Source organism: Rhinopithecus bieti, unplaced genomic scaffold (assembly GCF_001698545.2).
Source record: "Rhinopithecus bieti isolate Rb0 unplaced genomic scaffold, ASM169854v2 scaffold_5750, whole genome shotgun sequence".
Lineage (NCBI taxonomy): Eukaryota > Metazoa > Chordata > Mammalia > Primates > Cercopithecidae > Rhinopithecus > Rhinopithecus bieti.
In genome coordinates, this window is record NW_016805082.1 from 355,439 (window position 1) to 362,854 (window position 7,416).

Here is a 7,416-nt window from a genome sequence, read left to right on the forward strand (position 1 = left end):
ATATATATATATGTATATGTGTATATACACACACACACACAAACACCTTTTTTTCTTTCCTTCCTGAGGATCACTCTGCATCTAGTCGTTTTATTGCTGGTCTAATCAGAAAAGGGGTTACCTCGAGAAATGACAGGTACGTTAGAACTGATTAAAGGAAATTGCGTCCATGTGAGTTGTGTGAATCCAAGCAGAATTTAGAATAAAACCCCGTAATTGTGTGCTTTTTTTGGAACTTACAGAAATGAAGACAAAAACTTAATTTCTTTTTTAGCATGTAAGTAGATAATGTCTTGAAGTCAGGAAGAAATTCTCTGTAACTTCCACTTATTTTCTTAGTGTTTTATTTGGAGATCGGCTAATACCGGAAGCAAGCTGCACAATTTTGATTTCCTTTTCTCTAGGTGTTCAGTTGGAATTCTTGGGTTTAAAAAATACTGTATAAATCTTCATTTCCCCCATTACTTCACTGGGACTGTCAGTGGATTAATAATAATTTTACCTAATGTAGTTTCCCCTTCTCATAGAATGTGAATATAATGAACGTTGTACTGTAGTTTTGTATTTTGGGATTATTAGTAATATATTATGAAAACCAGATTTATTTATTTTGTGCAGTACTGCTTGGCATTTTTGCATTTGTAATTAATTCTCAGAACAACCTAATGATGCAGATATTATTACTTGAATTTTATAGAAGTGACAAACTCAGTGATATGAAGAATTATAACTTGCCTTAAGGACACACAACTAGTAAGATTGTTTAGATTTCAACCCAGATATAATTCCGGTGTAGGTGTACTTTCGTGTACTTTCTACCGTACTTCTCAATGGAAGTACAATTTTATTAACTTTGTTATGAAAAATTTTAGTCTTACAGAGGTTGGTTCTATACAGTTGTGATCGGTTATTCATGCAATGAATAAAAATGCTAATCAATGCAATGAATAACCAATTTAGTGATTCGCATTTTTGCCATATTGTTTCCCATCTTTCTCTGTATGTGTGTAATTATTTGAAAGTAAGCTGCAAACACCGTAATCCTTAAATGTTTCAGCAGGTGTTTCCTCAAAATGGGGACATTCTCCTACTAACCCCAGTATCATTATTAATGCCTATTAAAATTAACAACTCCATCTTCAGAATTCCTCAGTTGTTCCAAAGTGTCTTTGAGGGTTCCGCCCCCAGCTGTAGTCAGTCAAGATTCATGCATTCATTCCATTTGGTGATTAAGTCTTTAGTCTTTTTTGTAAAATGAAGAATATCCATCCCCTCTCCTTTTTGCAGGGGAAATTGAATAGGATGAATGTTCCCTCCCTCCTTTTTTTCTGACACCTAATTGACCAAACCAGTTGTCTTGTAAAATATACCCACATTCTGGATTTGTGCCCTCCTAATGTCATTTCATTTATTCCTCTTTCTCCCTAAATTTCCTATTAACTGGAAGTTAGGTGTAAAGGAAGGCTTGATTAGCTTAAAGTAAAACTTCGTTTGGCAAAAATATTTAATGGGTGATGCTATGTACCTCTTATTGCATAATATAGGAGGCACATAATGTCAGATTCCCACACTATTAATGATGCTAAATGTGACCATTTGATGAAAGTCCTGACTGCTGATCTGTTGTAAAGGTGTGGTTTACCAGCTTGTGATTAACATGTAATCTTGGGGTAATACTGGGACACTAAGCAAGTACCCAGGTTCTGACAACCTTTTGCTTAGCACCCATGATGACTTTTGCTTAAATCAGTTGTTTTATTGGAGGTTCTCTCTAAGGAAGAGGTTTTCTTCATCAAGTGCAGGTAAATAAACTATTGTTCTTCCCCAAAATGCAAATTAAATGCTACATTTAATCTCTTTACTTTTCAATATTCAGAGTAAAGAGCCTGAGAAATAGCCACCCCCAATGATGGCATATTAAGATGTTTTTTGGGGGAAGGGTGAATGATACCACTTCATTCTCTGATGGATTTTAATTTATTCCTTGTTCTATAACCAGTTACAGTCGTTTTTCTTTTTAATGACAAAATTGTCCCAGATTTGGTCAGTAGGATCCATTTCAAGCAGACTCTGGTGTGTTTGACACCCCTGCGCCCCGTTAACCTTGGAGTGCTTTCTGACACAAGTTACTCCAGGGTTTATCTTATCCTTTCTTTGCTCACCTCTGGAAAGGACTGTTTATCCAAGGAGTCTTGGTTCTTTTTAGTGAGAAATCATATATAGAAACCAAGTTTTGGATGTTTTTCATATTCATTGCTGCTGCAGTATCTTTGCTTCTAGGTGCTTTGAGAGAACTAAGAAAAAGTTTTTTGCTTGTTTAATCATGAGTTCAGAGTGATATTCCAGTTCCTATTTAGCAAGCAGACTTTTTCTTCCTTGACTCTATGTTTGTCTCGTCTTAAATGAAAATCTTGGTATTTAATTCAGTTAATAAGCTGGCCAAGCATGATGGCTCATGCCTATAATCCCAGGACTTTGAAAGGCCGAGGCGGAAGGATTGCTTGAGCCCAGGAGTTCAAGGCCAGTCTGGGCAACATGATGAGACCCCATCTCTATAAAAAATAAAACAATGAGCCGGGCATGGTGGTGTGCGCCTTTGTTCCCAGTTGTTCAGGAGGCTGAAGCAGGTGGATTGCTTGAGCCCAGGAGGTTGAGGCTGCAGTGAGCCATGTTCATGCCCCACTGTACTTCAGCCTAGATGACAAGTGAGACCCTGTCTCAAAAAAAAAAAAATTAATAAACCTATTTGCTTTCTCCCACTGTATGCGTAAAATCATTTTAAAATTATAGTGCTGGTATTGCTAATATCAATAAGCTTCATAAAGTTTAAGATTTCTTTGCATTTATTTTCATATTTAGACTATATTGCGTGAAGAATGTATAATGAGTACTGTGTCACTTGAAATACTTTTCTTTGGTTATGCTACCAATTTGATATGGTTCATAGGTTTCAGTTTTTACTTAGGATTTTATTTTTGAATATGTAAAGTATATAAATAGTGTAGATGTCAAAATAATGGTTTAAAACTATATTTGGATTAGGCCGGGCACGGTGGCTCACGCCTGTAATCCCAGCACTTTGGGAGGCCGAGGCGGGCGGATCACGAGGTCAGGAGATCGAAACCATCCTGGCTAACACGGTGAAACCCCGTCTCTACTAAAAATACAAAAAATTAGCCGGGTGTGGTGCTGGGCACCTGTAGTCCCAGCTACTCGGGAGGCTGAGGCAGGAGAATGGTGTGAACCTGGGAGGCGGAGCTGGCAGTGAGCTGGGACCACGCCACTGCACTCCAGCCTGGGTGACAGAGCAAGACTCCAACTCAAAAAAAATAACAACAACAACAACAAAAAAAGATAGTTGGATTAGCCGGACATGGTGGCACATGCCTGTAGTCTCAGCTACTTGGGAGACTGAGGCAGGAGAATTGCTTGAACCAGGGAGGCAGAGGTTGCAGTGAGCCGAAATTGCACCACTGCACTCCAGCCTGGGTGACAAAGCAGGACTCTGTCTCAAAAGCAAAACAAAACAAAAAAAACTGTACTTGGATAAACCTCATTAAAATTACTTTTTAAAGATGAAGTATTGTTTACCTTTACCGTCCTCCTTTTAATATCTACTACATTCTCATATCAAGCTCAGAAGAATTAACAGTAAGACAAAGTATGTTATGTGAAGCCACATAGAAGTACTTTTAAATTTTAAAATTAGATCCTGCTTCCTCTGGCAAAGAGAAATAACTAAGACTAAGTTTTAGAAGTTAGCAGAGAAGTGGATTCCATGCTTACTTTTTTTTTTTTTTTTTTTAAGAAACAGGGGTCTCACTGTGTTGCCCAAGTTGGAGTGCGGTGGCTATTCACAGACTCAGTGCTACTACTGATAACCATGGGAGTTTTGACCTGCTCTGTTTCTGACCTGGGCCAGTTCTCTCCTCATTAGGCAACCTGGTGGTCCCTCACTTCCAGGAGGTTACCATGTTGATTTCTAATTTAGTGCAGACACCCAATCGGCATAGGATACTACAGCCCAGAACTTCTGGGCTCAAGCGATCTTTCTGCCTCAGCCCCTTGGGTAGCTGGGACTACAGACACGCACCACTGTGTCCGGCTCTTCTTGTTTTTTAAATAGAGATGTTTTCTCACTATATTGTCCAGGCTGATGTCTCAAACTCCTGAGCTCAAGTGATCCTGCTGCCTTGGCCTCCCAAAGCGCTAAGATTACATGCATAAGCCTATAGCCATAGGCCTAGATACCATATTGTTAAATAAAAATTTCATAAAAGTAGAACTGTAGCTTTTACTTAAATCATGTCTTTAAAGAGGCATGTAGTTGGTAGAGGTTTTATGAGTCCATCTACTTTTTTAACGTTTTTTGTTTGTTTGTTTGTTTTTGAGATGCAGTCTCCCTTTGTTGCCCAGGCTGGAATGCAGTGGCTCGATCTCGGCTCACTGCAGTGCACCGCTGTCCCCTGGGTTCAAGCGATTCTCCTGCCTCAGCCTCCCTAGTAGCTGGGATTACAGGTGTGTACCACCATGCCCAGCTAATTTTTGTATTAGTAGAGATGGGGTTTCACCATGTTGCCCAGGTTGATCTCGAGCTCCTGACCTCAATGATTCACCTGCCTTGGCCTCCTGAAGTGCTGGGATTACAGACGTGAGCCACCGCATCCAGCTGACTCCATCTATGACAAAACTGGAATAAATATGCTTTGTACAGATAAAAAGGCATTTGGATGTGTGATCAGTGGAGATAACACATTTTGTTTGGGTTGGACCGAATTTGATAGAAATTCATAATTACATGATCTCAAATGAAGTTTTAAGAGGGAGCAGTGTTCTGCTTACTTTAGATGTAAAGTAAGCAGAGCACAATTAGGCAATTTATCAGCCTCCTGTCAACCAAGTGCTGAAAAGCAAAACTGTGCCTGTAGTGTGTTTTCCTGTGTTCATCCTCACTGTCATAGGTCACACTAGCTGGGACTGGTGTTACAGGCGGTAAAGGAATTTACCAAGGCAATTGTAGGTAAAGAAGGGCAGATTTATTAAAGAAAGTATGAAAGTAGGTTGGTTGCAAGGGTGCAACGGGCAGATCAGCAAGAGGGAAGCTGACTGCCAGGAGACAATGGCTTGCTGGGGCTTTTATAGGATGATGCTTCTGCTATGTGCTGCAGAGAGGGCTATGTGCAGTACTGATAAGGCCAAGGTTGCAGTGAGCTAACTTGCATTTTTCTGTCAGCCAAGAGTCTGGTGATAAGTTGAGTGCAGAAAACTTGTGAGTTATTTGTGCAGGAGGGCTGTGTGTCTTGGACCATGAAGAAAGGCAGACTTATACCTTATCTGCTTTTTCTTTTTGCTGTGCCCTTTTCCCACCAGCCTGACTCCTTTTCCCTTATTAGGACTCCACAATCACTGCTTTCAATAATAGAGTGAACATCTAGTTCCATTAGGGAGTGGAGTGGGAAGATGGAGAATGCTTGCACTTGGACCCATTCACCCTCATTCTGTCTTTAATCTCAGTAAAATACATACACTACCCAAGGTTCTTAGAACACATAAGGTGATGAAAAAGAATACTACAAACAGTTGCATGGGTATGTGTAGCCATGTAGCAGCTAGAACCTGTTGTGTAAGCTGAATGAACTAATACAGTGTTGATAATAATGCTAACATTTGTTATGCCCTTTCTGTGTGCCAGCTGTGCTGAACATTTTATACGTTATCTTATTTAAATCTCACATTAACCCTTTGACATTGCTACTAGTATCTTATTTTGCAGTAAGGAAACTGATACCTAGAAGCATTAAATGACTTGCCTAGAGTGTCACAGTAAGTGGCCGGCCCAGGTTTCAAACTCAAGGCTGTTTAGAGTTAGCACTTAGCTGCTTTGCTTCACCTCACAACTAAATGTAACAAGTCATAAAAATTGAATATATTTTCCATCACCATGAATAGGGAACTACAGGACAGATGCTGTAACAACCTCAAAGATTACAATGGAGATATGTTCTGAAAAATGTGTCGTTAGGCGATTGTGTCATTGTATGAACTTCATAAAGTGTACTTAGACAAAACTTGATGGTATGGCCTACTCTATATCTAGGTTATATGGTATAGCCTATTGCTCCTAGGCCACATATCTGTACAGCATGTTACTGTACTGAATGCTGTAGGCTTTTGTAACACAGTGGAAAGTATACGTATATCTAAGCATATCTAAATCTAGAAAAGGTGCAGTAAAAAAATGGTATTACAGGGTTGGGCGCGGTGGCTCATGCCTGTAATCCCAGCACTTGGGGAGGCTGAGGCGAGTGGATCACCTAAGGTCAGGAGCTCAAGACCAGCCTGACCAATACAGTGAAACCCCGTCTGTACTAAAAATACGAAAATTAGCCAAGTGTGGTGGCATGCACCTGTAGTCCCAGCTACTCAGGAGGCCAAGACAGGAGAATTGCTTGAACCTGGGAGGTGGAGGTTGCAGTCAGCCGAGATCACACAGCTGCACTCCAGCCTGGGTGACAGAACGAGACTCTGTCTCAAAAAAAAAAAAAAAAAATGATATTATAACATGGGACTCTTGTGGTATTTGTGGTCTATCATTGAGGGACACATGCCACGCATGATTGTATATCATTTTCCTTTCTAATAGATGTGGGAGTTTCTGACCCCTTGCTTCAGAGACTGCATTTAGATACCACTTTAAAAGGCATTTTAAAAGTAGAGTATCAAAAATCAAGATGGATTGATGAATGGATAGGTATGTGATAAAACAGTTACAGTAGAATGTTAATGGTAGGATCTAGGTATGGCTATTCAGGTATTCAACTGTAATTTTTTTTTTTTTTTGCTTGAATTTTTTTTTTTTTAATTTTGATAGTTTTGGGGAACAGGTGGTTTTGGCTATATGGATAAGTTGTTTAGTGGTGATTTCTGAGATTTTGGTGCACCCGTCACCTGAGCAGTGTACACTGTGCACGATGTGTAGTCTTTAATCCCTCACCCCACTTCCACCCTTCCCTCCAAGTCCCCAGAGTGCATATGCTTTTGCATCCTTGTAGCTTAGCTCCCACTTATAAGTGAGAAGATACAGCATTTGGTTTTCCATTCCTGCGTTACTTCACTTAGAATAATGGCCTACAACTCTATCCAAGTTGCTGCAAAGGCCACTATTTCATTCTGTTTTCATGCTGTAAACCACATTTTCTTTATCTGCTCATTGGTTGATGGGCCATATTTTTGCAATTGTGAATTGTGCTGCTATAAACCTGTGTACATATGTCTTTTTCATATGACTTCTTTTCTTTTGAGTAGATACCCAGTAGTGGGATTGCTGGATCAAATGGTGGTTCTACTTTCAATTCTTTTTTTTTTTTTTTTTTTTTTTTTTTTTTTTTTTTTTTTTTTTGGGGGAGGGTTTTTTTT

At 39.6% G+C, this 7,416-nt stretch overlaps 1 protein-coding gene across 9 annotated transcripts in view; it reads left to right on the top strand.

Moving 5' to 3' along the window:
- The first annotated feature begins 74 nt into the window (after positions 1 to 74).
- ZBTB44 (zinc finger and BTB domain containing 44) overlaps positions 75 to 7,416 on the top strand; it is a 70,001-nt gene continuing 62,659 nt past the window's right edge. For 3 of the 9 annotated variants that reach the window (XM_017871151.1, XM_017871155.1, XM_017871156.1), the window contains exon 1: positions 78 to 136. The gene's annotated coding sequence lies outside the window, so the exon portion shown is untranslated. Of the gene's footprint in view, positions 137 to 7,416 lie in introns of all 9 variants that reach the window. The other 6 variants (XM_017871153.1, XM_017871154.1, XM_017871157.1 and 3 more) reach the window with 3 other exon arrangements.